A 19,312-nucleotide genomic window follows, 5' to 3' on the forward strand; every position below is an offset into this window, starting at 1 on the left:
GGAGAAGATGTTATGTATGTAACTATGTAATACTTGCCACCAGAGGGCACGACTGTTGGAGTCCTAATGGTCATAGAAACATAGAAAATAGGTGCAGGAGCAGGCCATTCAGCCCCTCCAGCCTGCACCACCATTCAATGAGTTCATGGCCGAACATGAAACTTCAGTACCCACTTCCTGCTTTCTCGCCATACGCCTTGATCCCCCTAGTAGTAAGGACTTCATCTAACTCCCTTTTGAATATATTTAGTGAATTGGCCCCAACCACTTTCTGTGGCAGAGAATTCCACAGGTTCACCACTCTCTGGGTGAAGAAGTCTCTCCTCATCTCGGTCCTAAATGGCTTATCCCTTATCCTTAGACTGTGACCCCTGGTTCTGGACTTCCCCAACATTGGGAACATTCTTCCTGCATCTAACCTGTCTAAACCCGTCAGGATTTTAAACGTTTCTATGAGATCCCTTCTCATTCTTCTGAACTCCAGTGAATACAAGCCCAGTTGATCCAGTCTTTCTTGATAGGTCAGTCCCACCATCCAGGGAATCAGTCTGGTGAATCTTCGCTGCACTCCCTCAATAGCAAGAATGTCCTTCCTCAAGTTAGGAGACCAAAATTGTACACAATACTCCAGGTGTGGCCTCACCAAGGCCCTGTACAACTGTAGCAACACCTCCCTGCCCCTGTACTCAAATCCCCTCGTTATGAAGGCCAACATGCCATTTGCTTTCTTAACCGCCTGCTGTACCTGCATGTCAACCTTCAATGACTGATGTACCATGACACCCAGGTCTCGTTGCACCTTCCCTTTTCCTAATCTGTCACCATTCAGATAATAGTCTGTCTCTCTGTTTTTACCACCAAAGTGGATAACCTCACATTTATCCACATTATACTTCATCTGCCATGCATTTGCCCACTCACCTAACCTATCCAAGTCACTCTGCAGCCTCATAGCATCCTCCTCGCAGCTCACACTGCCACCCAACTTAGTGTCATCCGCAAATTTGGAGATACTACATTTAATCCCCTCATCTAAATCATTAATGTACAATGTAAACAGCTGGGGCCCCAGCACAGAACCTTGCGGTACCCCACTAGTCACTGCCTGCCATTCTGAAAAGTACCCATTTATTCCTACTCTTTGCTTCCTGTCTGACAACCAGTTCTCAATCCATGTCAGCACACTACCCCCAATCCCATGTGCTTTAACTTTGCACATTAATCTCTTGTGTGGGACCTTGTCGAAAGCCTTCTGAAAGTCCAAATATACCACATCAACTGGTTCTCCTTTGTCCACTTTACTGGAAACATCCTCAAAAAATTCCAGAAGATTTGTCAAACACGATTTCCCTTTCACAAATCCATGCTGACTTGGACCTATCATGTCACCATTTTCCAAATGCGCTGCTATGACATCCTTAATAATTGATTCCATCATTTTACCCACTACTGAGGTCAGGCTGACTGGTCTATCATTCCCTGTTTTCTCTCTCCCTCCTTTTTTAAAAAGTGGGGTTACATTGGCTACCCTCCACTCCATAGGAACTGATCCAGAGTCAATGGAATGTTGGTAAATGACTGTCAATGTATCCGCTATTTCCAAGGCCACCTCCTTAAGTACTCTGGGATGCAGTCCATCAGGCCCTAGGGATTTATCGGCCTTCAATCCCATCAATTTCCCCAACACAATTTCCCGACTAATAAAGATTTCCCTCAGTTCCTCCTCCTTTCTAGACCCTCTGACCCCTTTTATATCCGGAAGGTTGTTTGTGTCCTCCTTAGTGAATACTGAACCAAAGTACTTGTTCAATTGGTCTGCCATTTCTTTGTTCCCCATTATGACTTCCCCTGATTCTGACTGCAGGGGACCTACGTTTGTCTTTACTAACCTTTTTCTCTTTACATACCTATAGAAACTTTTGCAATCCGCCTTAATGTTCCCTGCAAGCTTCTTCTCATACTCCATTTTCCCTGCCCTAATCAAACCCTTTGTCCTCCTCTGCTGAGTTCTAAATTTCTCCCAGTCCCCAGGTTCGCTGCTATTTCTGGCCAATTTGTATGCCACTTCCTTGGCTTTAATACTATCCCTGATTTCCCTAGATAGCCACGGTTGAGCCACCTTCCCTTTTTTATTTTTACGCCAGACAGGAACGTACAATTGTTGTAATTCATCCATGCAGTCTCTAAATGTCTGCCATTGCCCATCCGCAGTCAACCCCTTAAATATCATTCGCCAATTCACGCCTCATACCTTCAAAGTTACCCTTCTTTAAGTTCTGGACCATGGTCTCTGAATTAACTGTATCATTCTCCATCCTAATGCAGAATTTCACCATATTATGGTCACTCTTCCCCAAGGGGCCTCGCACAATGAGATTGCTAATTAGTCCTCTCTCATTACACAACACCCAGTCTAAGATTGCCTCCCCCCTAGTTGGTTCCTCGACATATTGGTCTAGAAAACCATCCCTTATGCACTCCAGGAAATCCTCCTCCACCGTATTGCTTCCAGTTTGGCTAGCCCAATCTATGTGCATATTAAAGTCACCCATTATAACTGCTGCACCTTTATTGCATGCACCCCTAATTTCCTGTTTGATGCCCTCCCCAACATCACTACTACTGTTTGGAGGTCTGTACACAACTCCCACTAACGTTCTTTGCCCTTTGGTGTTCTGCAGCTGTACCCATATAGATTCCACATCATCCAAGCTAATGTCCTTCCTAACTATTGCATTAATCTCCTCTTTAATCAGCAATGCTACCCCATCTCCTTTTCCTTTTATTCTATCCTTCCCGAATGTTGAATACCCCTGGATGTTGAGTTCCCAGCCCTGATCATCCTGGAGCCACGTCTCCGTAATCCCAATCACATCATATTTGTTAACATCTATTTGCACAGTTAATTCATCCACCTTATTGCGGATACTCCTTGCATTAAGACACAAAGCCTTCAGGCTTGTTTTTTTAACACCCTTTGTCCTTTTAGAATTCTGCCGCACAGTGGCCCTTCCTGTTCCCCGCCCCGGGCCTCTCCGCCCCCCACCCCCCCATCTCCCCTCCGTCTCCTGCCTCTGCCTCCCTTTTGTCTCCCTCTGTCCCCCTGCCATATTAGTTTAACTCTTCCCCAACAGCACTAGCAAACACTCCCCCTAGGACATTGGTTCCGGTCCTGCCCAGGTGCAGACCGTCCGGTTTGTACTGGTCCCACCTCCCCCAGAACCGGTTCCAATGCCCCAGGAATTTGAATCCCTCACTGCTGCACCACTGCTCAAGCCACGTATTCATCTGTGCTATCCTGCAATTCCTACTCTGACTAGCACGTGGCACTGGTAGCAATCCCAAGATTACTACTTTTGAGGTCCTACTTTTTAAATTTAGCTCCTAGCTCCTTAAATTCGTTTCGTAGGACCTCATCCCTTTTTTTACCTATGTCGTTGGTACCAATGTGCACCACGACAACTAGCTGTTCTCCCTCCCATTTCAGAATGTCCTGCACCCGCTCCGAGACATCCTTGACCCTTGCACCAGGGAGGCAACATACCATCCTGGAGTCTCGGTTGCGGCCGCAGAAACGCCTATCTATTCCCATCACAATTGAATCCCCTATCACTATCGCGCTCCCACTCTTTTTCTTGCCCTCCTGTGCAGCAGCGCCAGCCATGGTGCCATGAACTTGGCTGCTGCTGCCCTCCCCCGATGAGTCATCCCCCCCAACAGTACTCAAAACGGTGTATCTGTTTTGCAGGGGGATGACCACAGGGGACCCCTGCACTACCTTCCTTGCACTGCTCTTCCTGCTGGTCTTCCATTCCCTATCTGGCTGTGGATCCTTCTCCTGCGGTAAGACCAACTCACTACACGTGATACTCACGTCATTCTCAGCATCATGGATGCTCCAGAGTGAATCCACCCTCAGCTCCAATTCCGTAACGCGGACCGTCAGGAGCTCGAGGCGGACACACTTCTCACACACGTAGTCGTCAGGGACACCGGAAGTGTTCCTGAGTTCCCACATGGCACAGGAGGAGCATATCACGTGACTTATCTCTCCTGCCATGCCTTAACCCTTAGATACCCTTAAATTGGTAATAACAATGTTAGTTCACTTACTGATATAAAAAACAAAAAGAAAAGCTACTCACCAATCTCCAGCCAATCACTTACCCCATTGGCTGTGACGTCACCTTTTGATTCCTTTCTAATTCTATTTTGCTTTCTCTCCCACTGTAGCTGCACAAGTACGCCTTTATAGGCCGCTCCGACGCTGCTCCCGCCTCTCGCCAACTGCCGCTGACCCTCGAGCTCCCGCTGGGCCTTTATAGGCCGCTCCGACGCTGCTCCCGCCTCTCGCCAACTGCCGCTGACCCTCGAGCTCCCGCTGGGCCTTTATAGGCCGCTCCGACGCTGCTCCCACCTCTCGCCGACTGCCGCTGACCCTCGAGCTCCCGCTGGGCCTTTATAGGCCGCTCCGACACTGCTCCCACCTCTCGCCAACTGCACACACGTGCAGGGCCAGAATAAAAGGTTGACTGCCATGTTGTTTAGGCACTCTGGAGTTGTAATAAAGACAACCAAGGTCACACTAAGTTTAGCTCACAGTACTCAGCCTCGTGGAGTGTTTCTATATACAACAATTGGCAATGAGTAACAGAATACGAACCTTCACGCAACCATGGCTGCCGTTGGAATATTAGAGAGATTCGTAGAGAGTGATGATTGGGAAGTTTTCGTCGAGCGTCTCGACCAGTACTTCGTGGCCAACGAGCTGGAAGGAGACACTAACGCGGTCAAGCGCAGGGCGGTTCTCCTCACCGTCTGTGGGCCTAAAATATACGGCGCCATCAAAACCAACGGAGAAAGAACATAGAGTTGTGCACGCTGGTTCAGGACCACCTCAAGCCGAAGGAGAGTATCCTCATGGCCAGATATCGTTTTTACACACACCATCGTTCCAGGGACTAGGACGTGGCGGATTATGTCGCCAACCTGAGACGTCTCGTGGGACCTTGCGATTTTGGAACTGCGTTGGAGAAATTGCTGCGGGACTTTCTCGTGCTGGGCATCAGCCACGAGGTCATTCTTCGAAAGCTGCTGGCTGCCGAAACCCCAGACCTGAGCAGGGCCATCGCGATCGCCCAGCCATGCATGGCCACTGAACGATAGCACCAAACAGATATCTTCTCAACATCGAAGCTCACCGGCAAGTACTATGCATAAAATGATGTCGTTAGCAGGCCGAACTGCACATGGCAGGGCCTACACATCTGCGGCTGCAAGACCTGTGATAACTCAGAGTCAGCTATCGGGGGTGAATGTGAATCCATTAGCACTGTGATGGCGCTGGGGGGGTAATCATCGAGCCCATCAATGTCGATTCAAGCACTTGCGCAAAGGCTGCGCAACAATGGGGCACCTCCAGCGAATGTGCAAACGTGGCAGAGGATGATCGATCCGGCGTGGATCACGCAGCACAGGCAACTCAACCCGAGGAAGAAGTGTATGGGGTACATACCTTCACCACCAAGAGCCCTCCTATAATGCTGAAAGTCAAATTAAATGGAATTCCAGTATTCATGGAGTTGGACACGGGTGCGAGTCAGTCAATAATGAGACAGAAGGTTTGAGAAACTGTGGGGCAATAAAGCACAAAGGCCCAAACTGAGCCCGATTAATGCAAAGCTGCGTACCTACACCAAAGAGCTCATACCAATCAATGGAAGTGCGGCAGTGAAGGTATCGTATGATGGAGCTGTGCATGGCCTATCATTATGGATTGTTCCAGGCAATGGCCCAACGCTGTTCAGCAGAAGCAGGCTAGAAAAGATTAGATGGAATTGGAACGACATCAAAGCACTATCTTCAGTGGATGATGCCTCGTAAGTTTCCCTCGCTATTCAAACCAGGCATCGGCAACTTCACAGGCGCCAAGGCACAGGATCCATCTAGGCCCCATCTAGGCCCCGATGCACGGCCCATCCATCACAGGGCTCGGGCGGTTCCGCACAGGATGATGGAGAAAGTAGAGCTCGAACTGGACAGACTCCAATGCGAAGGAATCATATCGCCAGTTGAGTTCAATGAGTGGGCCAGTCCAATTGTTCCCGTCTTGAAAACCGATGGCACAGTCAGAATCTGCGGAGACTACAAGGTGACGATTAACCGAGTCTCAGTACAGAACCAGTACCCACTGCCCAAGGCAGATGACCTGTTCGCAACGTTAGCAGGGGGGGGGGAAAGTCGTTCACCAAGTTGGACCTAATCTCCGCCTACATAACACAAGAGCTGGCTGAATCTTTGAAAAGATTGACGTGCATCAACACACACAAAGGGCTGTTTATATACCACAGGTGCCCTTTCGGGTTTCGCTTGGCTGCAGCGATTTTCCAGAGAAACATGGAGAGTTTGCTGAAATTTGTTCCGCTCACCGTTGTGTTTCAAGACGACATCCTGATCTCCGATCGTGACACCATCGAACACCTACACAACCTGGAAGAGGTTCTAAGTTGCCTAGACAGAGTGGTACTCAGGCTGAAACGCTCCAAGTGTGTTTTCCTGGCGGCAGAAGTCGAATTTTTGGGGAGAAAGATTGCAGCAGACGGCATCAGGCCCACGAACTCAAAGACAGAGGCCATCAAGAATGCACCCAGACCACAGAATGTGACGGAGCTGCGTTCGTTCCTGGGACTCCTCAACTATTTCAGTAACTTTCTACCCGGGTTGAGCATGTTGTTAGAGCCTTTGCACATGTTGCTACGTAAGGGCAACGACTGGGTTTGGGGCAAATCTCAAGATACAGCCTTTGAGAAGGGCAGGAACCTGCTATGTTCAAATAAGTTACTTGTATACTATGACCCATGTAAAAGTTTAGTGCTAGCTTGAGATGCCTCATCATATGGGGTCGGCTGTGTGTTACAGCAAGCCAATATATCGGGCAACCTCCAACCGGTTGCATACGCGTCTAGAACTCTGTCTAAGGCTGAGAGAGCCTATAGTATGGTCGAAAAAGAGGCATTTGCATGTGTATATGGGATTAAGAAAATGCACCAATACCTATTTGGACTTCGGTTTGAGCTTGAAACTGACCACAAGCTGCTCATTTCGCTGTTTTCAGAGAACAAAGGTATAAACACCAATGCTTCGTCCCGCATCCAAAGATGGGCACTAACATTATCTGCTTATGGCTATGTTATCCGTCACAGACCAGGCACTGAAAACTGTGCCGATGCTCTCAGCCGGCTACTATAATCCACCACTGGGGTTGAAATGGCGCAGCCCGCAGACTTGCTACTGGTCATGGGTGCTTTTGAGAGCGAGGCTCGCCAGGTCAGGACCTGGATCAGCCAAGATCCTGTGCTATCATTAGTAAAGAGTTGCGTCCTAAATGGGAACTGGTTGGCCGTTCCCAGGGAAATGCAGGATGAAATTAAGCCGTTTCACCGACGCAAAGATGAACTGTCCATCCAGTCGGATTGTCTCTTATGGTGTAATCGCGTGGTTTTGCCAAAAAAAGGCAGGGAAACATTTATACACGACCTACACAGTACCCACCCAGGCATTGTCATGATAAAGGCAATTGCCAGGTCGCATGTTTGGTGGCCTGGCATTGACTCGGACTTGGAGTCATATGTGCATCAATGCAACACTTGCTCGCAACCGAGCAATGCGCCAAGAGAGGCTCCACTGAGTCTGTGGTCATGGCCCTCCAAACCACAGTCGACGATCCACGTAGATTTTGCCGGCCCCTTTCGAGGAAAGATGTTTTTAGTAGTAGTGGACGTTTACTCCAAATGGATTGAATGTGTAATCATGTCATCCAGCATGTCCACAGCCACCACTGAAAGCCTCCGCATGATCGCCACCCATGGCTTGCCCGACGTCTTTGTCAGCGACAATGGACCATGTTTCACCAGCTCGGAAGTCAACGAGTTTATGACCCGTAATGGCATCAAGCATGTCAGGTGTGCTCCGTTTAAGCCCGCATCTAATGGTCAAGCGGAGCGGGCAGTCCAATCAATCAAGCAGAGCATGAAACGCGTGACGGACGGCTCCCTGCAGACCTGCTTGGCTCGCATTCTGCTTAGTTACCAGACACGACCTCACTCGCTCACCAGAGTTCCCCTGGCAGAATTGTTAATGAAGAGAGTCCTCAAAACCAGGCTCTCCCTAGTCCACCCGGATCTTAATGATCACGAGGAAACCCGGCGACATCAGCAGAACACGTACCACGATCGCGCAGCTGTTTCACGTGACATTGATGTTAACGACCCTGTGTTTGTCCTGAATTACGGTCATGATCCCAAGTGGGTTGCTGGCACTGTTTTGGCCAAGGAAGGGAATAGGGTGTTTATAATCAAACTGTTAAATGGCCAAACGTGCAGAAAGCATTTAGATCAGACCAAATTGCGATTTACTGACAACCAGGAACGACTTGAAGAGGACATCACCATCGACGATCCATCAGCACACACACACCCAACCAGCAATCGATCTTGCTGTCAATCACGAGGATGAACCCACCGTTCCTGACAGTCCGGTCAGACCAGCCGCGGTGCAGTGCAGTAACTGTGTAATACTTGCCACCAGAGGGCGTGACTGTTGGAGTCCTAATGGTCACCTGCACACACGTGTAGGGCCAGTATAAAAGGTTGGCTCCCATGTTGTTTAGGCACTCTGGAGTTGTAATAAAGAAGACTACGGTCACACTAAGTTTAGCTCACAGTACTCAGCCTCGTGGAGTTTTTCTATACACAACAGAAACAAAAACAAAGAAAATGTTAGCACTCTTTTACCCACTTATGTGAGGAAATGTATATAGGGATGCTGCATTTTGCCAAGCAGAAAAATAAACAATAGGCTGGTAGGGATTATGGTTTCAAGTGTGAGATTTGCTTTGCTGATCATGAAAATTCATCGAAAACCTTACTCAAATCGCTAAAACCATCATATTGCAAGACAATAGAAAGTGGAAAAAAACTTTTATTTTACAAAGCAAACTTCTGATATCTGAATAGGTTTTCTTGGAATTTCACCAAAGACTGGACTGTCCAGGCAAAACAGACAACAACTCTAATGTATATAATCCCGATAACATTTGCAGACACTTTCTTTTAACAAAAACGCAAGCTGGAAGCTCTATTGGCCACTTTCGCATTTAGCACCTGGGTTTGAATCCAGCTCATTACACTGGTGGAATGAAAGTCCCCTACCTCTAATGGGGAAGCAAAATGATTATGCAGCTTCAATGCAATTCCTCATACACATGAGCCCACAGCACAATATCCATAACTTGCCATCGAGCAAATACATGCTGCTCAAGCAGAATAGACGTCATTACAGCAGAGTAGATGGAGTCAAACTTTGTATCTGGCTCAGTTTAACTGACACAGAAGTGCTAGATGCTAATAACTAGTGGTCAAAGTAGAAGTTGGTTCTATACCCCACTAATGACACTTTTCACCTTGAGTAAAATGTTATTGCACTTGCTTATATGTAAAACCCATCAGCAACCCATGAAAGATTCTGTGCCCTACAGGTGGTTTTCATTAAATAAAAACTCTTTGTAGTGGTGCAAGATTAAACGGCTTTGATATGTTTAGGAATGAACCATCACAGCTGTCAAAGACAGGTGTCGAAGAAGACACAAAAGAAAAGACAATTTATCTAATACGACCTTCCTTGACACATACCTCTGACAGCTGTGACAGCTTATTTCTAAATCAAAAACACAGAGTTTAATCTCATTGCACTGCTTATAATGAAAGCCATACTCGTCCTGACAAGATCTTTTATCGGGTCCTACTGTTTATTAAACTTACCAGTAAGTATAATTAAAATTCTGACAGGTGGCAAACACAAGCAAAATGCAGAATTACTTCCCACCACTCAAGAAATTTGATTGAGTCAACTTCCCATGAAGTGAACCCTTCTGCTTAGCACAGAATAGAATCATACAGCAGAGAAGAACCTCATTCAGCCCATCGTGCTCATGCTGGCTCTCAAAGTGAATGGACAGTGAAAATCAAACACCCTTTTTCCATGTATACACATCGCATTCACTCCTAGAGACAAAAAGAGAAAAACAAAAATACAAATGCTGGACATCTTAAATAAAAATAGAAAATATTTTGTCATGCAAGTTCTTCAGTACAATCTACCAGATTACAATCATTTAAAACTGTCTGAAATATTTTTTAAAACTTTTTAAATTTTCCACTACAATTAAAAAGAAAGCAGAACATTGTTGCTATTTTTTGAATCCTACTAAAGAAATGTTCCTGAATTGGTCTTCTCGTTGCATAGTAGATGCCTGTTACAGTAATATATAGGTTGTTAGAGGAAACATGGGGCCAAGTTTCGGCCTCAGTTGCTCCTGATTTTTTGGAGCAACTGGTGTAGAACGGAGTATCTTAGAAATCGGAATTCTCGGCATTTAGTTTGCTCCAGTTCTAGTCAGTTAGAACAGTTTCACTTTGGAACAGAATTTTTTTTTCCAAAAGGGGGCGTGTCCGGCTACTTACGCCTGTTTTCAAAGTTTCGGCAGTGAAAACTTACTCCAAACTAACTTAGAATGGAATAAGTGAAGATTTTTGTACGCTCGAAAAAACCTTGTCTACACTTTAGAAAATCAGGCGTAGGTAGGTTACAAATCAGGCGTAGGGAATGGGGGGGTGGGGTGGGAGGTTTAAAGGGAAGTTTACAAACATTAAACACTTCAGTTTTACAAATAAAGAGCCATCATCAATAATAAATGATAAAAACATCAATAAGTCAACCAATAAAATCAAAAAAAATTAATAAGAAATCATTTTAAAAAAATCAATAAATAAAACATTTTCTACTTCCCGACTGCAGCACCGGGAGCCCTCCAACAGCATGCTGGGATGCCCCCCCACAGTGTGTCTCTGTCAGTGTCTGTCTGTGTGTGTCTCTGTCTGTGTTTCTGACAGCGAGGGTAGGGGGAGGAGGGGGGGGGTAGAGGGAGGGAGGGAGGCAGAGGGGGAGGGAGGGATGGAGAGAAGGGGGGAGAAGGGGAAGGGGGGTAGGAGAAGGGGAAGGGGGGGGAGGAGAAGAAGGGGAAGGGGGGGAGGAGAAGAAGGGGAAGGGGTGGAGGAGAAGAAGGGGAAGGGGTGGAAAGGAGAAGGGGGGGTGGAAAGGAGAAGGGGGGGTGGAAAGGAGAAGGGGGGGTGGAAAGGAGAAGGGGGGGTGGAAAGGAGAAGGGGGGGTGGAAAGGAGAAGGGGGAGTGGAAAGGAGAAGGGGGGGTGGAAAGGAGAAGGGGGGGTGAGTGGAAAGGAGAAGGGGGGGGGAGTGGAAAGGAGAAGGGGGGGGGAGTGGAAAGGAGAAGGGGGGGGGAGTGGAAAGGAGAAGGGGGGGGGAGTGGAAAGGAGAAGGGGGGGTGGAAAGGAGAAGGGGGGTGGAAAGGAGAAGGGGGGGTGGAAAGGAGAAGGGGGGGAGTGGAAAGGAGAAGGGGGGGTGGAAAGGAGAAGGGGGGGTGGAAAGGAGAAGGGGGGGTGGAAAGGAGAAGGGGGGGTGGAAAGGAGAAGGGGGGGTGGAAAGGAGAAGGGGGGGTGGAAAGGAGAAGGGGGGTGGAAAGGAGAAGGGGGGGTGGAAAGGAGAAGGGGGGGTGGAAAGGAGAAGGGGGGGTGGAAAGGAGAAGGGGGGGGTGGAAAGGAGAAGGGGGAGGCGTGGAAAGGAGAAGGGGCGTGGAAAGGAGAAGGGGGGGGGAGTGGAAAGGAGAAGGGGGAGTGGAAAGGAGAAGGGGGGAGTGGAAAGGAGAAGGGGGGAGTGGAAAGGAGAAGGGGGGGGGTAGTGGAAAGGAGAAGGGGGGGGGGAGTGGAAAGGAGAAGGGGGGGGGGGAGTGGAAAGGAGAAGGGGGGGGGGAGTGGAAAGGAGAAGGGGGGGGAGTGGAAAGGAGAAGGGGGGGGGAGTGGAAAGGAGAAGGGGGGGGGGGGGAGTGGAAAGGAGAAGGGGGGGGGGAGAGTGGAAAGGAGAAGGGGGGGGGGGAGAGTGGAAAGGAGAAGGGGGGGGGGGTGGAAAGGAGAAGGGGGGGTGGAAAGGAGAAGGGGGGGGGAGTGGAAAGGAGAAGGGGGGGGGAGTGGAAAGGAGAAGGGGGGGTGGAAAGGAGAAGGTGGGGGGGCTGAACGGGCAGGGCCCAGTCGGGACCAAGACTTCGGACAGGGCCCGTCCCCAGCACCAGATTTACAGGTAAGTGGCGTTGGGTCGGATCGGGTCCGGGTTCCGGGGTCGGGAGCGCAAGTCGGGTCTGGGGGGGTGGTGGGAGGGAGGTCGGTTCGGTTCGGTTCGGGTCGGGGGTGGAGGAGGGAGGGAGGGAGAGGGAGGTCAGGTCGGGGGGTGGGGGGTGGGGGGAGAGCGCGGGTCCGGTCCGGGGGCGGGAGGGGGGGGGGGCGCGGGGGTCGGGAGGAAGTAGGAGCTGGGCGTGGGAGGCAGCCTTATATGCACGCAGCCCCAGTGAGGCCATTCGGCCAGGGCTAGGGGCTGCGTGCTTCGGGCCCCTCCCACACAGTTTTGGGCGCCTGGAACTACTGCACATGCGCGCCTACTGTAGCGCATGTGCAGAGGTCCCGGCACTGTTTTCAGCGCAGGGACCTAGCTCCGCCCCCCACAGCTCATGCTGCGCCGCGCCGAGCTGCAAACGACCTGCAGGGAGCTGGAGAATCTGTAAGTTTTTTTTAGGCGCACTTTGTGGCGTGAAAAATGGGCGTCCAGGTCGGGGCTGCGCCTAGAACGACTTGGGCCCATGGTATTAGCCGGAGGGGTAATAACTGTGCTTCATGTCATTAGGATGATCATCTCCTCAGTTACAATACAATTGGCTTGTTGATTTAGAGGTTTTGCTTGGCCTTACCCATTTGGAGGGAACGGTCAACATTTCCAGCTGATGAATATAGTGAAAAAGAAATCAATAAAAGGTATACATGCACCTATTAATCTTGTACAATAAATCATAGCTGCTGGAGGTATACTGCTGTAATTTAAAGTTGAAGAGTTCCATGAACTGACTGAGTTAAAAAATAATTTAAAAACTATAAACATCAATAAAAGAGACGGTAATTAGTGGAACTTACTGAATTTTTAGACAACCAACAGGCAACATGCTGCTAGGAAAGTTTTACAACATATATTACGTACCAGCATTCAGCTTCAAGTCATTTCATTATAAATCTGCACTAATGTCACATTCATTAATCTCCCTATGTGAATGTCAACATGTATCAAGTGGCAGCCTGACACTGGTAATAGAAAAAGTGACTAAGATAATGTCATTCCCCAGAACATAAAACTGAGACAGTACATTTATCAAGAACAATTACAGATCCCAAGACTGAAATGCCATCTTACAGATCCAGATAGCAGTTACTAAACAGTTCAAAGTTTACTTTTGTAGTTTTTAAACATTATTTGATTATTCCACTTAGATTGCTGTCTTTTAATCACTGCCAGATATCCATTATAATTTACTTATGGGATGTGCAGGCAAGCTATTGAATATGTAATTTATCCCATTAGTGAGTTCAGTAGGTCCCACTTACAAGTGTGATAAATTCAGCATTCAACTGCTTGCCATTCAATGTTGTTTATGCGATAAATAAGGTACGGAATATGATCACAGTAAAATGTAATTTAATTACTGGATTAATTGTATTTTAGCCTAGACTATTCTAGCATGGAATGTGCTTTAGAGGTATCTCGGTTGATCAAAAATGTGACACTTTTAAAACTACAATGTAGAATACACAAGATAAGTATTGTTACAATTAAGGTTTACCCCAGCACTCTTAGTCCATGCTAAAGCAACAAGGCAGTTTTGAGTAGACGCACAAGAACTTGCAAGTTGTAACTTTATAAATTTATGAATGGAGTGAATGTGTTAGTGAGTTACAGCATGAACAATTACCCTTCTTCAGAGATATTTTGCACTGAAAAATGCATGGAATGCCCATCATGCATACCTGATCACTTCAAAAGCCAGAAAATACTATCTCGTCAAACTATGCAGTTCAGGCTAAAACTGCAAACATTTATTATAAGAAATAAATTCACATCAAATCAAAATGAGTAAAGCAGAACAATATGTAACTACTTCTTGAACTGCAAATAACAGCTTTCTAGAATCTTAAAACATCCATTTCCGATTCTTTAAACCGAGTCATTTAATGACATAGATGCATTCCATGGGTACTGCCATAGATATAGTAAAGGAGGAGGTAGAGGAGATATTGGATGGGATAAGAATTGATAAAGACAAGGTACCAGAAAGGCTGGATGTACTTAAAGTACATAAGTCACCAGGATCGGATGGGATGCATCCTGGGATGCTGAAGAAAGTGAAGGAAGGAATCACGGAGGTACTGGCCATAATCTTCCAATCCTCCTTCGAATTGGGGGTGGTGCCAGAGGACTGGAGAATTGCAAATTTTACACCCTTGTTCAAAAAAGGGTGTAAATACAAACTTAGTAACTATAGGCCAGTCAGTTTAACCTCAGTAGCAGGGAAACTTTTAGAAACAATATTCAGGGACAAAATTAACAGTCACTTGGACAAGTGTGGATTAATTAAGGAAAGCCAGCACGGATTTGTTAAAGGCAAATCGTATTTAACCAACCTGATCGAGTTTTTTTGATGAGATAACAGTTAGTGTTGATGAGGGCAATGCGGTTGACGTGGTGTACATGGATTTCCAAAAGGCGTTCGACAAAGTGCTACATATAGGCTTGGCAGCAAAGTTAAAGCCCATGGAATAAAAGGGACAGTGGCAGGAATGGATTCGAAATGAGCTAAGTGACAGGAAACAGAAAATAGTGGTGAACGGTTGTTTTTCAGACTGGAGGAAGGTATACAGTCGTGTTCCCCAGGGGTCGGTTATAGGACCACTGCTTTTCTTGATCTATATTAATGACTTGGATGTGGGTGTACAGGGCACAATTTCAACATTTGCAGATGACACAAAACTTGGAACAGTGAGGAGGATAGTGATAGACTTCAAGAGGACGTAGACAGGCTGATGGAATGGGCGGAAATGTGGCAGATGAAATTTAACGCAGAAAGATGTGAAGTGATACATTTTGGTAAAAAGAATGAGGAGAGGAAATATAAACTAAAGGGTACAACCCTAAAGGGGGTGAATGAACAGAGAGACCTAGGGGTATATGTGCACAAATCTTTGAAGGTGGCAAAGCAGGTTGAGAAAGCAGTTAAAAAAGCTTATGGGATCCTGGGCATCATGAATCAAGGTATGTTCAAAAGCGTGGAAATGATGATGAACCTGTATAAAACACTGGTTCGGCCTCAACCGAAGTATTGTGTCCAATGCTGCGCTCCGCATTTTAGGAAGGATGTGAAGGTCATAGAGAGGGTGCAGAAAAGATTTAAGAGGAGATTTGATAGAGGTGTTCAAAATCATGAGGGGTCTAGACAGAGTAGATAGAAAGAAACTGTTCCCATTGGCAGAAGGGTCGAGAACCAGGGGACACAGATTTAAGGGGATTGACAAAAGAACCAAAGGTGACATAAGAAAAAACGTTTTTATACAGCGAGGCAGACTCAATCGTGGCTTTCAAAAGGGAGTTGGATAAGTACTTGAAAGAAAAAAAAATTGTTTGTCATTCGGTTTAATTTTTCTCTTGCTTAAATAAATGTTTTTAGTACTCTCGCAGGCTATAATCTAACTCCTGCATTTATCAATGCAAAAATCTATGCAGTGAAACATACATGGATGTTTGCATGTCTTGTCTATATACGTTTGTCTATCTGCCTCTAGACAAACGGGGAAAGGGCGGGCGGGGGGGCACGACGACTAGCAGAGAGCTGGCACAGGCTCAATGGGCCGAATGGCCTTCTTCCGTGCTGTAACCATTCTATGATTCCTCTGCACCCATAAAATTCTGTCTCAATGGCCAGGACATGGAAATACGATTGAACTGAATTAACTAAAAAATGTTACGGATGTTAATTGAGAGAGAATAATTATCTTCCATTCAAGAAGTTTTCTGATGAGTAGCCATTACATGTAATGTCTCAGTTGATCAACTAGTATACATATAGTACATTCCAAAAACCTGAGTATTAGCCAAAACATTCTCAACTCGATGAAATCAATATGTTAGAGAGTCACATCCAAGATATTAGCAGAGCTACAAATGTGTGTCTGCTTGGACAGTGTTTGTGTATTCACTTAAAGCCATGTCCAAGACAAAGGACATTGTTTCAGAAACAACTGGCAAGATACATTTTAAAATCGCAGCATGTTGTCCTCGCTACCATTCCATATGAACAAGATACAATATAGAAATACTTTATGATGACACAGCTGGGACCCTGCGACAATCACAAGTATATATAGAAAATGTAAGGAATTGAGACAGTAAAAGAGCAGTTAACGAGGTGTAATGTCAGACTATGGGTCTGTTGCTTGGGCCCTTATTCTTGCCAAACGACACAAGTGAGCAGATGCATAAACCAAATATAAGCATGCCAAATTGGTGGAAGACACGAAAACAGACGCAGCTAATGATTTGCAGAATCTTAAGCAATTGAGCAAACAAATATTGTTGAGACTTGACACCTAAATATAAAATATATATACAATGAATGGAGTTTAATTAGCTCAGAAAAATTTAGAAAAGAACATGGGGATAATTTTAACTTTGGGCAATGGTGTAAAATTGGAGATTTTGACCGAGATTTCCTTACCTCGGCGGGTCCAGGGCGGGCGATGTCGGTAGCGGGCCGCAGCCCCGCTGCTGGCTTCATTCCACTCTGGAAAATGAACGTACCTTAATGGGGCTTGTTAAGCCCGCCCAGCGTGTTTCCTGGTTCAATTAGAAGGAGCGGTCTGGTGACGTCACTCATGACGCATCTTGAGCCGGTTTCCTTAAAACGGACCATGGCCATCTTAATTTTGAAGTTTGTGCTGACACTGTTCTACAACATTGAAATGCTGCAAACACTGATAATCACTAGACAGAGGGCTGCACCCAGGTACTCTCAAGACTCCTTCCATATGCTTATGGAGGTTCTCTTCCCTTCATATGAGCAGAACAGACCTTCCCAGCAGATCAACACAGCCTGGTTGCACATTGCAGAGGAGGTCACAACTATAGATGTCGTCCGGAGGAGCTGGGTGCAGTGGCGCAAACCTTTCAATGATCTCATTAGATCATGAAACGTTAGTACAAAGCCACACTCACCTTCATTCTGCTGTGTCTCTCAGCAAATCCCCATCTTTCTGCCTTCCCGTCCCTACTCCTGCACAATTTTACTCACACCAACTTACCTTGCACCTTCACCCATCGACATCTCTCCATCCACATTATCACATCCCCATCTCTCTAGCCACCCCTCACATTCACCCTCATCCTAGTCGAATCATACCAACTAACAACACACAAGGGTAGCCATTTGGGTGTTTTATCCAATGTTAATGTAAAGTTTCTGTTAATGTGTATCAAACAATGAAACCATTATTTTCAACGCTTTCCGTTCTTGGACAGATTTGTGTGCACCTTTGGAAATGGCTTAGTGAGTTGCAGTGAATGGTGAGACATAACAGTACGCCCACAATGGTGGTGAGTGTGAAAGGAATGGCTTGGGCATTGCAGGGATGCTTTATGGTATTGGTGTGGGGTGGTGCCAACCTGGCGCATCATGTGGCAGCCAAGGTGTACAACGTCAAGTGAAATAAATCTGGCCATGGTGAGGCCATCCCTGGCAGCAATGTGCTCGGGTGCCGATGCCCTCTGTCCTGTGCAGCGTCAGCTGATTGCGGAGAAGGTTGGTGTTGTTGTTGGTGCTGCTGTTGTGCCTGCTGCTGCTGGTGTTGGGGCTGATTGTGGTCGGATTCTGAGGACCAAGGTGAGACACAGTATAAAGGGCACCCATGTTGCTGGAATAGATGGCAGGTGAAGTAGAGATGACAGAAGCATTCTGTCAATGGTGAAAGAGTTCTTTCAATGGGGTAAGAGTGGATGGAGAATGGAAAGCGGAAAGCCTGCAGAATTCCTGCTGGAAATGGACTGAGAAACAGCTTGTGGCTGAGGAATGTGATGATCTGCTAGGTGGGAGCATTTACTGTACATTTGAAGTGGAGCAATGGCCACTGAACTCATGCCTCAGGTTGACATCCGTGGTCCCCAGTGTGGATCCCATGGTCATACACTTAAAGTTGAAAGGTAAGTAAAAAAAGCCTTTAAGCATCTGTCAACTAGATGCTAATGATTTTAATTGGGTCTCCCGCATCTGCTGGTCAGGTCCGCTCAATGTTGACAGACCCGACATTTGGAAAAGTGCGTTGTGGCGGGTTGACAGTGGGTTCCTGACCCGGTCAAAAAACATTTTTTTCCACCTGACCTGCCACAGATCCCTCCTGGTAACCCCCCGCAAAATCGCGTCCTTCGGATCGGCCGGTCATTATACACCATGCCCATTTTTCCTTTGGAAAATGGGGAGAGGTGTATAATGGGCAGCCGATCTTATTATCTCCCATTTTATACCATCACCCAAAGTTAAAATAACCCACATAGTCTCTTCCCTTTCAATGTTGAGGTGTCCTTGGGAACATCCTTCAGATGTGATAAGGCACAATATAAATGCCAACTTTCTCTTTCTTCCTGTGCAATGTAGCAAAACAATAAAAAAAACAGAAAGGTGGTATGAATAGCCACAACAGTATAATTTACATAGATAATGACCAGACTTTACAATGGATTGTTCAGACCATATTTGCAATATTGTGTTCTGTTCTGGTCACAACATCACAAAAATGATATACATTCATTAGAAAGGATGCAGAAGAGTATCAAATGCAAATTGAATAAGCTACAAGCAAAGATTGGAGAAATTCACGTTTTTACCAAATACGCTTTTCTTGTTCTTCACTTATTCTTTAATGTCCTTATGTGAAATGTTATTTATTTTCCTCCAGAAGATGTTGTCTCATCAGTAAAGTCAGAAGTTATAGGAATGTAATTCTCCTAACCAGCGTTCATTGTAAAATATTGTCACGGAGCTAGTTTAGATTTCCAGTTCCATTGGTTTTCGGCACTCTAAATATTACAAGAGTACAGTACCTAGCCTTCAATTCCTTTCCAAAATCATTTTGCAGTATAATTTTATTTGCAGTAACACTGTGCCCAATATGAGAACCTTGGATGAGTATTAAGACAAATTATATTATTGTCACAGAATTAATGGAGAATCTTCTGAGCACTAGGTAGATACGGAATTAGACCTAGCTCCCGAGTCTGAATATATGTTATAAGTTTATTGAAAAACAAAATGTTAAAAAATCAACA

At 46.3% G+C, this 19,312-nt stretch overlaps 1 protein-coding gene across 2 annotated transcripts in view; it reads right to left on the bottom strand.

Annotated features, from left to right (window-relative positions):
• The window catches only part of fbxw8 (F-box and WD repeat domain containing 8), a 165,561-nt gene that overhangs the window by 53,941 nt on the left and 92,308 nt on the right, over window positions 1-19,312 (bottom strand). The window lies entirely within an intron of this gene.

The sequence above is a fragment of the Pristiophorus japonicus genome, chromosome 8 (assembly GCF_044704955.1).
Source record: "Pristiophorus japonicus isolate sPriJap1 chromosome 8, sPriJap1.hap1, whole genome shotgun sequence".
Classification (NCBI taxonomy): domain Eukaryota; kingdom Metazoa; phylum Chordata; class Chondrichthyes; family Pristiophoridae; genus Pristiophorus; species Pristiophorus japonicus.